A 23,258-nucleotide genomic window follows, 5' to 3' on the forward strand; every position below is an offset into this window, starting at 1 on the left:
ATGGAACTCTCTGCCTCGCTCCGCAAGACTCTCCCCTAGTTTTGAAAGATTCAAGCGCTCCCTGAGAACTCTACTAATTAGGGATGCATACAACCAACACTAACTTTTCCAATCTGCACAGCTATCCCCTTAAACCCCATAGCATGTAAGCCTATGAGCCCAGCTGTTTCTAGTTCACATTCATAAGACAAGACTACAAGACTACTAGACTACTATCGGCAGGTCCCTGTACCCACTTGACACCTGTAAATGTTATTTTGTATACCACCTATTTTCATAGCGCTGCGGAATCTGTTGGCGCTCTACAAATACCAAATAATAATTTTAAAATGTATGTGCATCACCTAAAAGCGAGAAGTGCTAAGAAAAATGCATTATAGGCTTCAATTTGGGTTGCTGTTTATAGTGTGTGCTCTAAGACAAGATTGATTGTATATGTACAAGACACACAAACACAAAATAAGTTAAGAAAAGGAGTGTTGCTTCTCTACATAAAATAGTAATTAATGAGTGGGAATGGCAATCTTTTTGCCATTTTGCCAAATCTTAGGTGCATATGTTCCCGCAAGAAAATCCAAAATCTGGTAGTATAATATAGTAGTTAACTTCTGCACTCTCTCCCCCTAAAATGATTCAACTAAGAACTATAAAAAAATTACAACAAAAAAATAATAATAATAATTACAAAGCTTATTTTTATTTATTATTTTTTGCTTCCCTTAGTGGGTCACCCAATTACTGGCCGATAATTGGAAGCGTCGGCGTTAGCGGGATTCCCACTGGTCAGCAAAATATAAAAAGCAGAAGCAATTATCAACATATATTGTTGCCAATTTAGAAATGCCTTGATAGCAATATATGGTATGCTCAGTAGAGGAATGAATATATATATATATATATATATATATTATTGGCTATTGGTTATTTGTAGAGCGCCAACAGATTCTGCAGTGCTATAAACAAAGGCGGAGTACAACAAAACAATTATAGGGATCAAATGGGTAGAGGGCCCTGCCAAGAGTCGCACTGTTGTAGTCAGCTCTTAAGAAGGTGATCTACAAACAGCTGGACTCTTAGGCTTACATGCTAAAGGGGTTCAGGGGATAGCAATGGAGGAGAGGAACTGGCATAAAGAAAGGTTAGCATAGGTTGTATGCATCCCTGAACAGTAGAATCTTTAGGGAGAGCTTGAAGCTTTTAAAACTAGGGGAAGAGTCTTGTGGAGCCAGGCAGAGAGTTCCACAAGATGGGAGCCAGTCTGGAGAACTCCGGTAAACGGGAGAGTGATGAGGTAACACGTGAGGAGGAGAGTAGGGGATCATGAGCAGAGCAAAGGGGACGGGAGGGACAGTATCTGGAGACAAGGTCTGAGATATATGGGGGAGCAGTGCAGTTGAGGGCTTTGTATGTCAGAGTGAGAATTTTGTGTTTGAGGAAGAGGAAGCCAGTAAAGGGATTGGCAGAGAGGTGCAGCAGATGAAAGGTGACGTGTAAGGAAGATGAGCCTGGCAGAGGCATTCATTATGGATTGTAAAAGGAGCTAGGCGGCAGGTGGGGAGACCAGAGAGGACAGAGTTGCAGTAATCAAGGCGGGAAAGAATGAGAGAGTGGATTAAAATCTTAGTTGTGGGAGGCGGGGCTAGCTTCTGAGCTAAGTAGACATGTCTGAGGAGAGCTCCCAAACCTTAGCCTGTATTTTATTTAAAAACTTCAAGTTTATATGTCTCAAGTTTGTAAATCTTTCTGACATATAGCCCTACTAGTATCTGCCTTAAAGAAAGAGACTTTCTACAGAGCAGTGAGACCTGAAAAGCCGTTTTACATCGGGCTGCAGCAGAAGGCAGAAAGAAGCTGTGACCGGGCAACCATATCTCCAGACGAGACCACCTGTCCCCTGCTGACAACCATCTAACGCCATTCCGGAGGGTTGGGGCTCCACTCCGGAGGCTCACAGAGGCGACATTCAAGAAGCAGGGGATAGTGACATCAGCCTATAACCTAAGTCGGAGATAACCGGACGACAAGACAGTATCACAGCCCGACGAAACTACATAAACTAGAGAGCCCCCAGCCAACAACAGTCTTTAGACTCACGGTCATCGATCCTCGGATTGATACCCTCAGCAGATCGAGTGAGACTCCTCGTACTGGAAGCAGGTCGGGCCTGGTGTGGCGCGAAAATCCACCATCTTGGCAGCACCTTCCATCAGATCCTAAGCCTGTCGGACCCGGCCTGCTGAGGAGAAGGCATCAGTGGAGACTCCATCATATGGTGGAAGCCCCTGAAAGTGGGTAAAAAATTGCTCCCGTTCCCCCTTCCGCAACACTGCTTACAACATCAGGCGCGATTCGCCATTACCACGTGTCCAGGCGTCACGCCACGTAGTAACAGGACTCATACAGTCTATGAATAGAAGTCCCCGGACACACTTTACCAATTTAGTTAACGCTATACACAAAGCGTTTCGCCACTAAAGCCCTAACAGCAAATTGTTATTGCTGCACTAAACTAAAAAACGCTGTCCTGAACGGAAGGTGGTCCTTAGCCAGAACTGTATACCACCTGCTGTGAGCACACTTGATCAAGAGGCCCATTTCTACAATATAGATTAGTGTGAATGGGGCACAAATAAATTAACCTAATCATGTGTTAGGTTATATTTAAAGGTATACAGCTCCTCTCTACATTAACCCTGCTAGAAACACCATCTACACCTCCTAAACCTAAAGGGGCACCACATGAAGTTGCAATTTGGGAGAAACCTTAGGAGAGTTATTAGAGGGTTCAGAGTCGCCAGACAGAGGAATTGTTAAGTCATAATACTTGGAATCCAGACCCCCCTCCTATCTTTATAGCTCCCCCGCTGCTCTGATGATGGATGTGTTTTAAGTGAAGAGAAGTGGGGGTAAGGTGGGACAAAACTTGATCTATCTCACACACCAGACTCAAGGTTCATATCATGGACATTGATACATAAATAGAATCCTCTTTCTTACAACCAAAACCCTGAGTTGAATATCTAACTAAAGCTACCAACTGATCTATTATAATCACACTCTTTTGGTTCTTTTCTATAAGAAATACACGATGAAGTATAAAACACAAACAGTTAAGGAATGCCTCTCTAAATCCCAGCTCAAACAAAAACAGACAAACAAAGGCTCTCCTATACAGGAAGAAACTCTAGAAGCCAGCATGACGGAATTAACAGCGGCCCTCCCCGCTGATACTCAAAACAAAGAACTACTTTCCCAAATTAAATCTGTCTTTCAAGAAGAACTGAAATCCGGGCTGTCTGACCTACGACAAGATATTAAAGAAATCGGTACCTGCACAGAAGAACTAGAGGAGAGAACAGATGCAATAGCAGAAGAGATCCCCCATATACAGAAAGTCATGTCAGAACATGAATACATACACAAATTGGAAGAACAAATTGAAGATCTCGAGAACAGAACTCGCAGATCCAACTTACTCATCAGAAACTTACCAGAATCATATAAAAACCTGAATGAGGCTATGACTTCACTTTTCAACAATTGGTTCCAGACATAGAACCAGACAAGCTCTTGATGGACAGGGTTCACAGAGCCCTTACCAAACCTCAACAATCCACCACCAGAGACATTGTTCTTAAACTCCATTATTTCCATGTAAAAGAACTCATCCTCAAAGCGGCCAGACAACTGCAAACGATCAACTTTGAGGGCCATACAATTCAAGTGTATGCTGATATCACCCCAATCACACTGAGGAAAAGAAGAGAGCTTAGACCTATTACATCGGCACTCACAAAGGCCCAGATAAAATATAGATGGAACTTCCCCTTCAAATTGGCTTTCACACCAGCCAATATGACCTACACCTGCTCCAACGTAAGTGAGGGGACATCTATTCTACGTCGACTGGAGATCCCATTCGAGCTTCATCAAACCCTACCGAATCCGAACCCTTAGAGAAAATCGATCCAAAAAGAGTGGACCCCGGTGGCTTACGCCAAAAAACAAAGAAAAGCAAAGAACTTTACAAATAATCATTCGGACTCTGAATCTCCTCCAGAAGAAGAGTGCTCACCGAACTGAAATAGATGAGTATTATACTTAACTAGCTTTAGTTTTAATATGTGAAAGCTTGAGGTATTCAAGTTTCACGAGTTCACAATTGCCTTACTGGGTATCTAAACAAGACTTTAAATTTGTTAGATATGTATTAGTCATGTCTTAATATCTTTTTATGCTAAAGTTAGGCTTTGTTCTCGCCTCACTCAGGGGCTAGCTTCCACCCCCCTATTTCTTCCTTCATTGGGCAAATCTCCGGACAAAGCAATAATTTCCCATACATTATCCTCCCCTTCTTTCCCCTCCTTCTCGGATCTCTGCCACTACCCTCCTTCCCTCTTTCCAACTACCCCCCTCACCATATATGACAAAGCACTGGAATTTATGTTTTAGTAAAGATTTCAATGGGTTCTCCTAGTTCCGAGTCAACTCCTTTATCCTCCCCCCCCCCTACCTAACCCTAACTATTCTAGGAATAGGAGAAATTGCTATCAACGCCTTCTAAGGGTCCACCGCTCTTCACACCACTATATGCTTCCCTGGCTAGGGATATTTACATAATGTTCAAAGTTATTTTGTTTATTTTTATTTTTACATATGTACTGTTTATCCAGACATGTCCTCAGTTAACTATGGTCTACTCAATGGCTTGGCAATTTGTAACACAGGCTATTTTTCGTTGCATAGATTCATCAGATATCCCCACTTGGTTGAGGCTCGTACCCTCTGATCGGCATAGTCTACTGATGATCCTCCTTGGATTTGAGGTAAGTCCCGGCTCTCACCCGCAGAACCCACTTCAGCACATGGTCACCCTGATAATTGTCAACAACACACACTACCACTGGTACTGGAATATCCTCAACTCCTACATAACACATAGGGGTCCAGGTGATACAGATAAACTTAATCCCCTCAAATGTCTATAAAAATTCTCTCACATAATGTCAGGGGACTTATCTCTGACATTAAAAGAAAAAAGGCAATCTCCACTTATAAATCATTGCAAGCTCATATAGTCATGCTGCAAGAGACCCATTTCAACAGAGATTATACCCCTAAATATTGGGATAAATCATACCCAACTCAATACCATGCTGTAAGCGGAAAAAAGAAATGTGGAGTAACTGTGCGATTACACTCCTCTCTGAATTTCAAAGAAGAGGAGATAGTTAGAGATAGAGAAGGAAGATTCTTACTTGTAAGGGGATTAATTCAAAACAACCCGATTCTAATTGTCAATGTCTACGCCCCCAATGAACATCAGACACCATTCCTGACAAAATTAAGCAAAATACTGACTCAATGGAAAAGACACAAAATCATTATGGGGGGAGATTTTAACTTATCACTAGACCAGGAGCTAGATAGGACAACAAAGAATACCCCACAATTAAGACACTCTTGCCCCAATGCAAATATTTTAAAGGATTTCTCCCTGGATCACAATCTGATTGATAGCTGGAGATCCCTAAACGATAAGGCTAGAGACTATACGTATTTCTCCCCTATGCACCACACTAAATCCAGATTGGACTATATTTTTCTAAGCCAAATTCTGCTCCCTCTTTTATCCACTGCTAAAATCTTAAATTGCCCCTGGTCAGACCACTCCATGGTTGAAGTCACCATCTCTGGAGTCCTAAATCCGAACAGAGCTAAATCATGGTCCCTTAATACCGATCTGCTACAGGACGCTTTAATATCACAAAAGATCAGGGAACAAATAGGCGAATTTATAAAATTTAACTTAGGTAGCACATCCAACCCTACTTTTGTTTGGGGTGCTTTGAAGGCATACATAAGAGGCAGTTTAATAGCAGAATCTAGTAAGCAGAAAAAACAGAATAAAGCCAATCTTTCGCAATTACAATCAGAAGCCAATGTATTGCGAGCCCAAACCACTGCTAATACCAGCAAAAAAAAAGAAATAAACTTAAGGCTATAAATGATGAGATTGATAAACTTTTAAACAAAGAGGCAGTTAGATCTATTAAACAGATAGACACCCACTACTATATATACAGGAACAAGCCCGAGACTTAAGGAAATCACGAGAAATACTAGTCCCACAACTCCAACTACCTGACAACAAGCGCACAAATGACCCCCTCTTTTGCCGATTTTTATAATGACCTTTATAACCTCCCCACACGCCAGATAGAGACTGACAGATCCAGGGACTTAAACACATTTTTGAGTTCCAGTACACTCCCGACAATTACCGAGGAAGAACGCTCCACTCTAAACGCCCCCATATCTGAAATAGAGAAAAAAAACACACCATAAAAACCTTAAAAAGTTCCAAATCGCCTGGTCCGGATGGATACTCTGGTATTTTCTATAAGATATTCCAGGATGAAATAGCACCCCTGCTCTCCCAGATGTTCAACTCTATAATGCAAAAAACAGAAATCCCCAAAGAAATGCTCATGGCGACAATAGCAGTCATCCCAAAACCGTGAAAGAATAAACAACATTGTCAAAATTACAGACCCATCTCACTGATAAATCAAGACGTAAAAAATTTCACTAAAATCCTAGAAAATAGACTCAACCCCATTCTCGAGAGATTAATTCATCCGGACCAGGTAGGTTTTATTAGAAATAGGGAGGCCCCAGATAACACACGTAAAATAATTGACCTGATTAATGTGGCCATGATTGAAAGAACGCCTTCTCTGTTCCTTTCCTTGGATGCAGAGAAGGCGTTTGACGAGGCTGCGAATGGGAGATAATGAATACAAAATCTCGCTATTCACGGATGATATACTATCACTGACCAAACCACTCCTCTCTCTCCCTCCGTTATATGCATTGCTGAACCATTATGGAACCTTATCTGGGTATAAAATAAATGGGGACAAATGCGAAGCGCTCAGCTTTAACCTACCCCAACATACCAAAAAGCTACTAGAAATGTATTTTTCCTTTAATTGGGCACATAAAAAACAAATATTTGGGAATATACCTCACAGCCGACATTTACTCTCTATATAAAGCAAACTATCTCCCAATGTTTAAACTTATAAGGAACTTAATTACGAAATGGCTAAAGCTTAAGATTTCCTTCTATGGCAGGATTGTCTCAACAAAGATGACCTTACTACCGAAACTACTATATTTATTTAGATCCTTGCCAATCTCTATCCCTATAGCAGAACTCAATGCGATGCAGAGAGATATCCTACGCTTCATCTGGCAGGGAAAGCGAGCCAGGATAAACAAAAAAGTCATGAGCATGCATAGGAGAGAGGGGGGAGTGGGTCTCCCGAACTTGACATATTATTCGGCACGCATGGCACAAACGACACATTGGTTTAATAGGACACCACAATGCAGATAGAATCACAGATTGCTAACACAGACCAGATATCTAGGCTACTATGGACCCCAAAAAAGTATAGTTCTCCTCCACTACTTAAATATATAGCGATATCACACACGATTTTCTTATGGAACAAACTGACTGCAACATACCCCCTAAATCAAGTTAATTCTAAACTGACTCCTTTAGTCTTACCACAGACCACAATAGACTCAAATATACAAAAGAAATGGGCTAACAAAGGACTCTATAGAATTGCAGATGTATATATAGATGGTAGTTTCCTCTCATATGAACAATACAGAGACATCGATCCTGGAGATAAAAATATATGGTATCACTATTTACAGTTAAAATCCAGGACTAGAGAAATAACTGAGCTCTCTAGATTACCAATAAGCACGGCTTTCAAGTCAATTTGCTTATCCAAAGAGGTGACTCACGGTTCAATCTCCTTACTATACCCTACATTTAATAAGCATTTTGGGGAGACCGTCTCCAAACATGATGAAATGGGAACGAGACTTAAATAAGACCTGGACTCTAGAGACTTGGAAGTCTAACCTAGCGAAGGGTCTTTCCTTTTCACATAATGCCACACTAAAGGAGAATTTCCTTAAGGTAGCGTTTAAATGGTACATTCACCCAACTAGATTCGGAAACCCGGAAAGACCTTCTTTGAACTCCTGCTATAGAGGATGTAACGAAAGAGGAACATATATACACATGTGGTGGGAGTGTGACAGGGCTAGAGAGATATGGGAAAAAACCTCAGAGCTCCTTAGTTTAATTTTTCATAAAAATATCACATTATCACCTGAACAAGCACTGCTACACTTCCCAATTTCCAATATTTTAAAACACCAAAAATTGGTGATGACCATATGTACAGTTGTTAGGATCTGTGTAGCGCAATATTGGAAATCCACAACCCCAAGTTTTACATTTATCAAGAGGAAAATAACTCACCATTACGAAATGGCTAGTTTAGCAGCAGAAAACCTTGATATGAAGAAGGAATTCATCACACAGTGGGAACCATTTATCATGCACCATGAAGCTAATAGACAAAGGGGCATTGAAACGCTATAGGGTAACTCACACATGTATCAGGGAACTCGGGGGAGAGCCGGGACCGATTGCCGACTGCCGATTGGCCATACCCCCACCGTTTAGGCGGTGTAGGTTTGTGGTTAATTAATTATTATAACCTATGTTTCTTTTCCTGAGAAGTAAGGAGCACTGCATCAAGACCATCGGTTAGCAATAAAGAGTTCTTATGTAATCCATGAACTTTAGAGGAAGACTATCTAGACCATAAAACTGTCAAGATTCATCATATTGGACAATAATGGAAGTTCACCATTTGTATTATTATTCTTTATTTATAAAGCGCCAACAGATTCCGCAGCGCTGTTCATAGGTAACAAAGATAAAAGGACAGTACAATATGAGACACCAGACAAAATTTAACAAACATATACAGGAGGAATTGGGAGCCCTGTTCCCGTGGGAACTTATAATCTAAATGGGTAGGAGGGTGAGAAACGGGAGGTGGGGACTGCAAAGGTAGGAATGATGTTAGTGTGAAGTTAGATGAGGGCAACTATTAGGCAAGTGGAATTCATTAGTTACTGATTTGGTTATAGGCTTCCCTGAAAAAGAAGGTCTTTAGGGAGCGTTTAAAGGAGGAGAGGTTGGGGGAAAGTCTGACAGCACGAGGAAATGCGTTCCAGAGGGTTGGTGCCGCACGAGAAAAGTCCTGTAGTCTAGCATGAGAGGAGGTGATGGTAGAAGAGGCAAGGAGTAGATCGTTGTTGGATCTTAGGGGATGGGCTGGAGTATATTTGTTGATGAGTGAGGACAGGTATGGGGGGCTGCATTGGTAAGGGCTTTGTAGGTCAAAGTGAGAATTTTGAATTTAATTCTGCTGTGAATGGGAAGCCAGTGAAGGGACTCACAGAGGGGTGCGGCAGATACAGAGCGTCGGGAGAGGTGGATTAGCCTAGCAGAGGCATTTAGGATGGATTGAAGGGGGGAGAGGCGGGAGAGAGGAAGGCCAGTTAGTAGGTTGTTACAGTAGTCAAGCCGGGAAATTACTAGGGAATGGATTAGCGGTTTAGTAGTTTCAGCACTCAGAAAAGGACGAATTTTGGAGATATTACGTAGGTGGTTGCGACCGGATGAAGAAAGCGATTGGATGTGGTGTATGAAGGACAGATTGGAGTCGAGTAACTCCAAGGCAGCGGACTTGGGGTGATGGGGAGATAGTGGTGTCACCGACAGTGATAGTAAAGTTAGAAACTGGAGTAGAATTAGTTGGGGGGGGGGGATTAGAAGAAGCTCAGTCTTGGACATGTTTATTTTTAGGTGGTGAGAGGCCATCCAGGAAGAAATGCCAGATAAGCAGCCGCTGATGTGGGAAAGGACAGAAGGAGAGAGTGCAGGGGTAGATAGGTAGATCTGAGTATCATCAGCATAGAGGTGATAGTTGAAGCCATAGCTACTAATAAGTTTACCCAGTGAGGAAGTATAAATAGAGAAGAGTAGAGGGCCTAGAACAGAGCCTTGAGGTACTCCAACAGACAGAGGCAGTGGAGAGGATGAGTCACCAGCAAATGAGACAGAAAAGGACCTATTAGAGAGATAAGAGTGGATCCAGGAGAGGGCAATGTCACAGAGCCCAAGAGAGCTGAGAGTCCGTAGGAGGAGGGGATGGTCAACAGTGTCAAAGGCAGCAGACAGGTCAAGTAAGATAAGTATAGAATAGTGGCCATTGTTTTTAGCAGAAAATTATGCTGATTGTACATGTCTATACCTGTTATTTTATTGGAACCATAAAAAATTTAATAAAAATTTTTTTCAACATAAAATCTTAGTTGTGTCTTGTAAGGAAGTGTCTAATTTTAGAGATGTTTTAAAGGTGGAAGCGGCAGGCTTTAGCCAAGGACTGAATGTGAGGAGTGAAAGAAAGATTTTATATATATATATATATATATATATATATATATACACACACAGTGGATAGGATATAAAAAGTCTACGCACCCCTGTTAAAATGGCAGGTTTCTGTGATGTAAAAAATGAGACAAAGCTAAATAATTTCAGAACTTTTTCCACCTTTAATGTGACCTATAAACTATGCAACTCAATTGAAAAACAAACTGAAATCTTTTAGGTGAAGGGAAGTAAAAATATAAAAATAAAATAATATGGTTGCATAAGTGTGCACACCCTTAAACTAATACTTTGTTAAAGAACCCTTTGATTTTATTACAGCACTCAGTCTTTTTGGGTATGAGTCTATCAGCATGGCACATCTTGACTTGGCAAGATTTGCCCACTCTTCTTTGCAAAAAACCTCCAAATCTGTCAGATTGCGAGGGCATCTCCTGTGCACAGCCCTCTTCAGATCACCCCACAGATTTTCAATTGGATTCAGGTCTGGGCTCTGGCTGGGCCATTCCAAAACTTTAATCTTCTTCTGGTGAAGCCATTCCTTTGTTGACTTGGATGTATGCTTTGGGTCGTTGTCATGCTGAAAGATGAAGTTCTTCTTCATGTTCAGCTTTCTAGCAGAAGCCTGAAGGTTTTGTGCCAATATTGACGGGTATTTGGAACTGTTCATAATTCCCTCTACCTTGAATAAGGCCCCAGTTCCAGCTGAAAAAAACCCAGCCCCAAAGCATGCTGCTACCACCACCATGCTTCACTGTGGGTATAGTGTTCTTTTGGTGATATGCAGTGTTGTTTTTGAGCCAAAAATATCTTTTGGAATTATTGCCAAAAAGTTCAACCTTGGTTTCATCAGACCATAACACCTTTTCCCACATGCTTTTGGGAGACTTCAGATGTGTTTTTGCTAAATTTAGCTGGGCTTGGATGTTTTTCTTTGTAAGAAAACATAATTTATGTAAGAACTTATGATGTATAAATAGTATAAGGATTATTTTCTATACGGTATATACATTGAAATGTTCAAAAACAATGTGGTAGTACAAGTTTTTTCTTGTTAGCAGGTTCCTGGTATATGGTAAGTATATAGTGCTTACCAGAGCCAACCTCAATCCTATGAGGTAAGTGATCAGCGAAGGGGTATAGATGATCTCTAGGATACTGTATGCTCCCTTGGCGATCTCCTGAGGTCTGTAAGTCAGTAGAAATGGGAATCCTGGACTCTCTCATGAAAGCAAGGATGATCCTCTGGTTCTCTCTGTAATGTTGACTGGATAACTTTTTTTGAAAGACCTTTTTCGTGTAATGGCAATCCTGGACTCTCTGTGTGTTTTTTCTCCTTTCAGATGGTTAGAAGTCCCATGTTCTCATATGTAAGTGGATACAAAATGAAAAAACAAGAACATAGTGTGATACTGTAAAATGAAAAGCAAATTATTGTGAACAATTAAAATATGCTTACATTTATAACCCTCAATCTGTATATGAGGTAAGTTGCAAGTGTAAAGACCAAGCTCCACTCGTTGTTCAATAGTGTGCTTGAAAAAGTGAGACAGTTATGCAGTCAATGGGTGCTCAGCTGCAATAATAACGTATCCTTGAAAATAGTTACTATAGTATGGAACACTAATGACGTATTAGTGTGCTGTGGGTGGTAGAGGAACTACCAGTTCAGTCTGTATATTCAAAAGTAAGACAACCAGCAATACAGTTCCGTTTTGCCGTGGTGAGCGTCAATGTACATAAATAATCCGCAAGTAATGAAATGCAGAGTAAAACACTGAATAAAATACAGTACCGGATGAAGAAAATGGTGAGTAAATGCCGATTCTAGCAGGACCTGTCAGCCCACTTTGTAGTAAGACCTTACGCGTTTCGAAGTAATAACGTTACTTCTTCTTCAGAGGTAAAAAGTGTACTGACAGGCTTCGGCAGGTTCCCGGTTTAAAAAGGCTGCAAAGGGGGCGTGATTTTCTGGCCTACTAGGATGTGCTGCCTTTTTAAAACGGGAACCTGCCGAAGCCTGTCAGTACACTTTTTACCTCTGAAGAAGAAGTAACGATATAACTTCGAAACGCGTAAGGTCTTACTACAAATTGGGCTCACAGGTCCTGCTAGAATCGGCATTTACTCACCATTTTCTTCATCCGGTACTGTATTTTATTCAGTGTTTTACTCTGCATTTCATTACTTGTGGATTATTTATGTACATTGACGCTCACCACGGCAAAACGGAACTGTATTGCTGGTTGTCTTACTTTTGAATATACAGACTGAACTGGTAGTTCCTCTACCACCCACAGCACACTAATACGTCATTAGTGTTGCATACTATAGTAACTATTTTCAAGGATACGTTATTGCAGCTGAGCACCCATTGACTGCATAACTGTGTCACTTTTTCAAGCACACTATTGAACAACGAGTGGAGCTTGGTCTTTACACTTGCAACTTACTTACCTCATATACAGATTGAGGGTTATAAATGTAAGCATATTTTAATTGATCACAATAAATTGCTTTTCATTTTACAGTATCACACTATGTTTTTGTTTCTGCCTTTTTTATTTCATCGCTAAACACATGTGAGAATACGGGACATCCCACTATCTAAAGGGAGAAAAACATCTAGAGAGCCCAAGATTGCCATTGCTATAAAGGTCATTCAAGACAAATATCCAGGCATCAATAAAGAGGGAGCCAAAGGATCATCCTTGCTTAAGTAAGAGAGTCCAGGATTCCCATTCCCACGGACGGGCAGATTCCAGGGGATATTCTCAGCATCCAAGAAATCATCTCTACCCCTCCGCTGATCACTTACCTCATAGGATTGAGGTTTGCTCTGGTAAGCATAATATACTTACCATATACCAGGAATCATCCATACAGCTAATACTTGTACTACTTTTACAGTATTACACTATGTTCTTGTTTTTTCATTTTGTATCCACTTACATATGAGAACATGGGACTTCTAACCATCTGAAAGGAGAAAAAACACACAGAGAGTCCAGGATTGCCATTACACGAAAAAGGTCTTTCAAAAAAAGTTATCCAGTCAACATTACAGAGAGAACCAGAGGATCATCCTTGCTTTCATGAGAGAGTCCAGGATTCCCATTTCTACTGACTTACAGAACTCAGGAGATCGCCAAGGGAGCATACAGTATCCTAGAGATCATCTATACCCCTTCGCTGATCACTTACCTCATAGGATTGAGGTTGGCTCTGGTAAGCACTATATACTTACCATATACCAGGAACCTGCTGACAAGAAAAAACTTGTACTACCACATTGTTTTTGAACATTTTAATGTATATACCGTATAGAAAATAATCCTTATACTATGTATATATTTATAGCGGTGCGCCTTACCAATAGTTGAGATTTTCTCTTTCTACTCACATTTTACACAGTGACACGGGTACACTGACTCACAACACAGGCAGCACGCTTATATATTATATATAAATATTCTCAGCACTCCTAATAAACACAGTGAGTCTAGACTTGTAAAAAGAAAAAACAGCATTTACTATCAGAAAGCTTCTCTATACAAAACAGAGTAAATATTCTTATTGTAGTTTTAGCGCTGGTGGCCCCCCCTTTCTCTTACTATGTAAGAACTTACCTGATAAATTCAATTCTTTCATATTGGCAAGAGTCCATGAGCTAGTGATGTATGGGATATACATTCCTACAAGGAGGGGCAAAGTTTCCCAAACCTCAAAATGCCTATAAATACACCCCCCACCACACCCACAATTCAGTTTAGCGAATAGCCAAGATGTGGGGTGATAAGAAAGGAGCGAAAGCATCAACAAGGAATTGGAATAATTGTGCTTTATACAAAAAAATCATAACCACCATAAAAAGGGTGGGCCTCATGGACTCTTGCCAATATGAAAGAAATACATTTATCAGGTAAGTTCTTACATAAATTATGTTTTCTTTCATGTAATTGGCAAGAGTCCATGAGCTAGTGACATATGGGATAGCAAATACCCAAGATGTGGATGTGGGATACGCAAGAGTCACTAGAGAGGGAAGGATAAAAATAAAGACAGCCAATTCCGGTGAAAAAAGAATCCACAACCCAAATCAAAAAGTTTTATTCTTATAATGAAAAAAACTGAAATTATAAGCAGGGTAATCAAACTGAAACAGCTGCCTGAAGAACTTTTCTACCAAAAACTGCTTCTGAAAAAGAGAAAACATCAAAATGGTAGAATTTAGTAAAAGTATGCAAAGAAGACCAAGTTGCTGCTTTGCAAATCTGATCAACAGAAGCTTCATTCTTAAAAGCCCAGGAAGTAGAAACTGACCTAGTAGAATGAGCCGTAATCCTCTGAGGCGGGGATTTACCCGACTCCACATAAGCATGATGAATCAAAAGTTTTAACCAAGAAGCCAAAGAAATATCAGAAGCTTTCTGACTTTTCTTAGGACCAGAAAAGATAACAAATAGACTAGAAGTCTATCTGAAATCTTTAGTAGCTTCAACATAATATTTCAAAGCTCTTACCACATCCAAAAAATGAAAAGATCTTTCCAAAGAATTCTTAGGATTAGGACACAACGAAGGGACAACAATTTCTCTACTAATGTTGTTGGAATTCACAACCTTAGGTAAAAATTTAAATGAAGTCCGCAAAATCGCCTTATCCTGTTGAAAAATCAGAAAAGGAGATTCACAAGAAAGGAGCAGATAATTCAGAAACTCTTCTAGCAGAAGAGATAGCCAAAAGAAACAATACTTTCCAAGAAAGTAACTTAATATCCAGAGAATGCATAGGCTCAAACGGAGGAGCCTGTAAAGCTCTCAAAACCAAATTAAGACTCCAAGGAGGAGAGATTGACTTAATGACAGGCTTGATACGAACCAAAGCCTGTACAAAACAACGAATGTCAGGAAGATTAGCAATTTTTCTGTGAAACAGAACAGAAAGAGCAGAGATTTGTCCTTTCAAGGAACTTGCAGACAAACCCTTATCCAAACCATCCTGAAGAAACTGTAAAATTCTAGGAATCCTAAAAGAATGCCAAGAGAACTTATGAGAGGAACACCATGAAATGTAAGTCTTCCAAACTCGGTAATAAATCTTTCTAGACACAGATTTACGAGCCTGCAACATAGTATTGATCACTAAGTCAGAGAAACCTCTATGACTAAGCGTTCAATCTACATACCTTCAAATTGAATGATTTGAGATCCTGATGGAAAAACGGACCTTGAGATAGAAGGTCTGACCTTAAACGGAAGTGGCCAAGGTTGGCAACTGGACATAAGAACAAGATCCGCATACCAAAACCTGTGTGGCCATGCTCGAGCCACCAGCAGAACAAACAAACGTTCCATTATGATTTTGGAAATTACTCTTGGAAGAAGAACTAGAGGCCGAAAGATATAAGCAGGTTGATAATTCCAAGGAAGTGACAACGCATCCACTGCTTCCACTGTTTCCTGTTTAGATGAGAAGCCATCAGATCTATTTCTGGAAGCCCCCATATCTGAACAATCTGAAGAAACACCTCTGGGTGAAGAGACCTTTCTCCCGGATGTAAAGTCTTACGACTGAGATAATCCGCTTTCCAATTGTCTATACCTGGGAAAGGAACCGCAGAGATTAGACAGGAGCTGGATTCCGCCCATGCAAGTATCCGAGATACTTCTTTCATAGCCTGAGGACTGAGAGTCCCACCTTGATGATTGACATACGCCACGGTTGTGACATTGTCTGTCTGAAAACAAATAAACTATTCTCTCTTCAGAAGAGGCCAGAACTGAAGAGCTCTGAAAATTGCACGGAGTTCCAAAATATTGATTGGTAATCTCGCCTCTTGAGATTTCCAAACCCCCTGCGCTAATGGGGATACCGTCGGCATTTCTGAGTTAACACAGTCTCTGCAGAAAATATGACTGAACATACCTCATTGCTGAATAGCAAGAAACAGTTCCTCACACTGAAGTTTTCCTGTACTCCTCAGCTTCTGTGGGAACAGCAGTGGACCTTAGTTACAAATGCTAAGATCATAATCCTCCAGGCAGAAATCTTCATCTATGTCCTGTCTGAGAGTAAATAGTACAACACTGGTACCATTTTAAAAATAAACTCTTGATTGTAGATAAAACAAAACTAACAGCTTAACACCTCTTTCACTTTACCCTTCCTGCTTAGATCCAGCAAAGAGAATGACTGGGGGGTGGAGTTAAGGAGGGAGCTATATAGACAGCTCTGCTGCGGTGCTCTCTTTGCCACTTCCTGTTAGGAAAGATAATATCCCACAAGTAAGGATGAATCCGTGGACTCGGTACATCATGCAAAAGAAACATAATTTATGTAAGAACTTACCCGATAAATTTCTTTCATATTAGCAAGAGTCCATGAGCTAGTGACGTATGGGATATACATTCCTACCAGGAGGGGCAAAGTTTCCCAAACCTCAAAATGCCTATAAATACACCCCTCACCACACCCACAAATCAGTTTAACGAATAGCCAAGAAGTGGGGTGATAAGAAAAAAGTGCGAAGCATAAATATAAGGAATTGGAATAATTGTGCTTTATACAAAAAAATCATAACCACCACAAAAAAGGGTGGGCCTCATGGACTCTTGCTAATATGAAAGAAATGATTTTATCAGGTAAGTTCTTACATAAATTATGTTTTCTTTCATGTAATTAGCAAGAGTCCATGAGCTAGTGACGTATGGGATAATGACTACCCAAGATGTGGATCTTTCCACACAATAGTCACTAGAGAGGGAGGGATAAAATAAAGACAGCCAATTCCGCTGAAAATAATCCACACCCAAAAAAAGTTTAAAACTTATAATGAAAAAAACTAATTATAAGCAGAAGAATCAAACTGAAACAGCTGCCTGAAGTACTTTTCTACCAAAAACTGCTTCAGAAGAAAACACATCAAAATGGTAGAATTTAGTAAAAGTATGCAAAGAAGACCAAGTTGCTGCTTTGCAAATCTGAACAACCGAAGCTTCATTCCTAAACGCCCAGGAAGTAGAAACTGACCTAGTAGAATGAGCTGTAATCCTTTGAGGCGGAGTTTTACCCGACTCGACATAAGCATGATGAATTAAAGATTTCAACCAAGATGCCAAAGAAAAGGCAGAAGCCTTCTGACCTTTCGTAGAACCGGAAAAGATAACATAGACTCGAAGTCTTTCGGAAATTCTTAGTAGCTTCAACATAATATTTCAAAGCTCTAACTACATCCAAAGAAAGCAATGATTTCTCCTTAGAATTCTTAGGATTAGGACATAATGAAGGAACCACAATTTCTCTACTAATGTTGTTGGAATTCACAACCTGAGGTAAAAATTTTAAAAAAGTTCGCAACACCGCCTTATCCTGATGAAAAATCAGAAAAGGAGACTCACAAGAAAGAGCAGATAATTCAGAAACTCTTCTGGCAGAAGATATGGCCAAAAGGAACAAAACTTTTCAAGAAAGTAATTTAATGTCCAAAGAATGCATAGGTTCAAACGGAGGAGCTTGAAGAGCCCCCAGAACCAAATTCAAACTCCAAGGAGGAGAAATTGACTTAATGACAGGTTTTATACGAACCAAAGCTTGTACAAAACAATGAATATCAGGAAGATTAACAATCTTTCTGTGAAAAAGAACAGAAAGAGCAGAGATTTGTCTTTTCAAGGAACTTGCAGACAAACCTTTATCCAAACCATCCTGAAGAAACTGTAAAATTCTCGGAATTCTAAAAGAATGCCAAGAAAAATGATGAGAAAGACACCAAGAAATATAAGTCTTCCAGACTCTATAATATATCTCCCTAGATACAAATTTACGAGCCTGTAACAAAGTATTAATCACAGAGTCAGAGAAACCTCTTTGACTAAAAATCAAGCGTTCAATCTCCATACCTTTAAATTTAATGATTTGAGATCCTGATGGAAAAAAAGGACCTTGTGACAGAAGGTCTGGTCTTAACTGAAGAGTCCACGGTTGGCAAGAGGCCATCCGGACAGGATCCGCATACCAAAAACCTGAGAGGCCATGCTGGAGCCACCAGCAGAACAAATGAGCATTCCTTCAGAATCTTGGAGATTACTCTTGGAAGAAGAACTAGAGGCGGAAAGATATAGGCAGGATGATACTTCCAAGGAAGTGACAACGCATCCACTGCTTCCGCTGGAGGATCCCTGGATCTGGACAGATACCTGGGAAGTTTCTTGTTTAGATGAGAAGCCATCAGATCTATTTCTGGAAGACCCCATATTTGAACAATCTGAAGAAATACCTCTGGGAGAAGAGACCATTCGCCCGGATGAAACGTGTGGCGACTGAGATAATCCGCTTCCCAATACCTGGGTTATGAACCGCAGAAACTAGACAGGAGCTGGATTCCGCCCATACCAGAATTCGAGATACTTCTTTCATAGCCAGAGGACTGAGTCCCTCCTTGATGATTGATGTATGCCACAGTTGTGACATTGTCTGTCTGAAAACAAATGAACGATTCTCTCTTTAGAAGAGGCCAAGACTGAAGAGCTCTGAAAATTGCACGGAGTTCCAAAATATTGATCGGTAATCTCACCTCCTGAGATTCCCAAACCCCTTGTGCTGTCAGAGACCCCCACACAGCTCCCCAACCTGTAGGACTTGAATCTGTTGAAATTACAGTAGAGGTCGGAAGAACAAAAGAAGCCCCCTGAACTAAATGATGGTGATCTGTACACCACGTCAGAGAGTGTCGTACAATGGGTTTTAAAGATATTAATTGAGATATCTTTGTGTAATCCCTGCACCACTGGTTCAGCATACAGAGCTGAAGAGGCCGCATGTGAAAAACGAGCAAAGGGGATCGCGTCCGATGCCGTAGTCATAAGACCTAGAATTTCCATGCATAAGGCTACCGAAGGGAAAGATTGTGACTGAAGGTTTCGACAAGCTGATATCAACTTTAGACGTCTCATGTCTATCAAAGATAGAGTCATGGATACTGAATCTATCTGAAAACCTAAAAAGGTTACCTAAGTCTGAGGAATCAATTAACTTTTTGGTCAATTGATCCTCCAACCATGATGTTGAAGAAACAACACAAGTCGATTCGAATGAGATTCTGCTAAATGTGAAGACTGAGCAAGTACCAAGATATCGTCCAAATAAGGAATACCACAATACCCTGTTCTCTGATTACAGACAGAAGGGCACCAAGAACCTTCGTAAAAAATTCTTGGAGCTGTAGCTAGGCCAAACGGCAGAGCCACAAACTGGTAATGCTTGACTAGGAAAGAGAATCTCAGAAACTGATAGTGATCTGGATGAATTGGAATATGCAGATATGCATCCTGTAAATCTATCGTGGACATATAATGCCCTTGCTGAACAAAAGGCAGGATAGTCCTTACAGTTACCATTTTGAATGTTGGTATCCTTACATAACGATTCAATATTTTTAGATCCAGAACTGGTCTGAAGGAATTTTCCTTCTTTGGTACAAAGAAGAGATTTGAATAAAACCCCAGTCCCTGTTCCAGAACTGGAACTGGCAAAATTACTCCAGTCAACTCTAGATCTGAAACACATTTCAGAAATGCTTGAGCCTTCGCTGGGTTTACTGGGACACGGGAAAGAAAAAATCTCTGTGCAGGAGGCCTTATCTTGAAGCCAATTCTGTACCCTTCTGAAACAATGTTCTGAATCCAAAGATTGTGAACGGAATTGATCCAAATTTCTTAGAAAAAAACGTAATCTGCCCCCTACCAGCTGAGCTGGAATGAGGGCCGCACCTTCATGTGAACTTAGGAGCTGGCTTTGATTTTCTAAAAGGCTTGGATTTATTCCAGACTGGAGATGGTTTCCAAACTGATACCGCTCCTGAGGATGAAGGATCAGGTTTTTGTTCCTTGTTGTGACAAAAGGAACGAAAACGATTATTACCCTGGAAAGAAAGGGAAAGCAGAGTAGACTTAGAAGACATAACAGCATTCCAAGTCTTAAGCCATAAAGCTCTTCTAGCTAAAATAGCTAGAGACATATACCTGACATCAACTCTAATGATATCAAAGATGGCATTACAAATAAAATTATTAGCATGTTGAAGAAAAAATGCTATGAGAATTATGATCTGTTACTTGTTGCGCTAAAGCTTCTAACCAAAAGATGAAGCTGCAGCAACATCCGCTAAAGATATAGCAGGTCTAAGAAGATTACCTGAACACAAGTAAGCTTTTTTTAGAAAGGATTCAATTTTCCTATCTAAAGGATCCTTAAGGAAGTACCATCTGCCGTAGGAATAGTAGTACGCTCAACAAGAGTAGAGACAGCCCCATCAACCTTAGGGATTTTGTCCCAAAACTCTAATCTGTCAGATGGCACAGGATATAATTGCTTAAAACGTTTAGGAGTAGTAAATGAATTACCCAAATTATTCCATTCCCTGGAAATTACTTCAGAAATAGCACTAGGGACAGGAAAACTTCTGGAATAACTACAGGAGATTTAAAAACCTTATCTAAACGTTTAGATTTAGTATCAAGAGGACCAGAATCCTCAATTTCTAATGCCATTAGGACTTCTTAAGTAAAGAACAAATAAATTTCATTTTAAATAAATAACAGAATTTATGCTTACCTGATAAATTACTTTCTCCAACGGTGTGTCCGGTCCACGGCGTCATCCTTACTTGTGGGATATTCTCTTCCCCAACAGGAAATGGCAAAGAGTCCCAGCAAAACTGGCCATATAGTCCCTCCTAGGCTCCGCCCACCCCAGTCATTCGACCGACGGACAGGAGGAAATATATATAGGAGAAACCATATGGTACCGTGGTGACTGTAGTTAGAGAAAATAATTCATCAGACCTGATTAAAAAACCAGGGCGGGCCGTGGACCGGACACACCGTTGGAGAAAGTAATTTATCAGGTAAGCATAAATTCTGTTTTCTCCAACATTGGTGTGTCCGGTCCACAGCGTCATCCTTACTTGTGGGAACCAATACCAAAGCTTTAGGACACGGATGAAGGGAGGGAGCAAATCAGGTTACCTAAACGGAAGGCACCACAGCTTGCAAAACCTTTCTCCCAAAAATAGCCTCCGAAGAAGCATAAGTATCAAATTTGTAAAATTTGGCAAAAGTGTGCAGTGAAGACCAAGTCGCTGCCTTACATATCTGGTCAACAGAAGCCTCGTTCTTGAAGGCCCATGTGGAAGCCACAGCCCTAGTGGAGTGAGCTGTGATTCTTTCAGGAGGCTGCCGTCCGGCAGTCTCATAAGCCAATCGGATGATGCTTTTAAGCCAAAAGGAAAGAGAGGTAGAAGTCGCTTTTTGACCTCTCCTTTTACCAGAATAAACAACAAACAAGGAAGATGTTTGTCTGAAATCTTTAGTAGCCTCTAAATAGAATTTTAGAGCACGGACTACGTCCAAATTGTGTAACAAACGTTCCTTCTGTGAAACTGGATTCGGACACAAAGAAGGTACAACTATCTCCTGGTTAATATTTTTGTTAGAAACAACCTTAGGAAGAAAACCAGGCTTAGTACGCAAAACCACCTTATCTGCATGGAACACCAGATAGGGCGGAGAACACTGCAGAGCAGATAACTCAAACTCTTCTAGCAGAAGAAATAGCAACTAAAAACAAAACTTTCCAAGATAGTAACTTAATATCTATGGAATGTAAAGGTTCAAACGGAACCCCTTGAAGAACTGAAAGAACTAGATTTAGACTCCAGGGGGGAGTCAAAGGTCTGTAAACAGGCTTGATCCTAACCAGAGCCTGAACAAATGCTTGAACATCTGGCACAGCTGCCAGTCTTTTGTGTAGTAAGACAGATAAAGCAGAGATCTGTCCCTTTAGAGAACTTGCAGATAATCCGTTCACCAAACCTTCTTGTAGAAAGGAGAGAATCTTAGGAATTTTTATCTTATTCCATGGGAATCCTTTGGATTCACACCAACAGATATATCTTTTCCATATTTTATGGTAAATCTTTCTAGTTACCGGTTTTCTGGCCTGAACCAGAGTATCTATCACAGAATCTGAAAACCCACGCTTCGATAGAATCAAGCGTTCAATCTCCAAGCCGTCAGCTGGAGGGAGACCAGATTTGGATGTTCGAATGGACCCTGAACAAGAAGGTCCTGTCTCAAAGGTAGCTTCCATGGTGGAGCCGATGACATATTCACCAGGTCTGCATACCAAGTCCTGCGTGGCCACGCAGGAGCTATCAAGATCACCGAGGCCCTCTCCTGATTGATCCTGGCTACCAGCCTGGGAATGAGAGGAAACGGTGGAAATACATAAGCTAGGTTGAAGGTCCAAGGTGCTACTAGTGCATCTACTAGAGTCGCCTTGGGATCCCTGGATCTGGACCCGTAGCAAGGAACCTTGAAGTTCTGACGAGACGCCATCAGATCCATGTCTGGAATGCCCCATAATTGAGTTATTTGGGCAAAGATCTCCGGATGGAGTTCCCACTCCCCCGGATGGAATGTCTGACGACTCAGAAAATGCGCCTCCCAGTTTTCCACACCTGGGATGTGGATCGCAGACAGGTGGCAGGAGTGATCCTCCGCCCATTGAATTATTTTGGTCACTTCTTTCATCGCCAGGGAACTCCTTGTTCCCCCCTGATGATTGATATACGCAACGGTCGTCATGTTGTCTGATTGGAACCTTATGAATCTGGCCTTTGCTAGCTGAGGCCAAGCCCTGAGAGCATTGAATATCGCTCTCAGTTCCAGAATGTTTATCGGGAGAAGAGACTCTTCCCGAGACCATAGACCCTGAGCTTTTAGGGATTCCCAGACCGCGCCCCAGCCCACTAGACTGGCGTCGGTCGTGACAATGACCCACTCTGGTCTGCGGAAGCTCATTCCCTGGGACAGATGGTCCAGGGTCAGCCACCAACGGAGTGAATCTCTGG

This window comes from Bombina bombina, chromosome 4 (assembly GCF_027579735.1).
Source record: "Bombina bombina isolate aBomBom1 chromosome 4, aBomBom1.pri, whole genome shotgun sequence".
NCBI classification, from domain to species: Eukaryota; Metazoa; Chordata; class Amphibia; order Anura; family Bombinatoridae; genus Bombina; species Bombina bombina.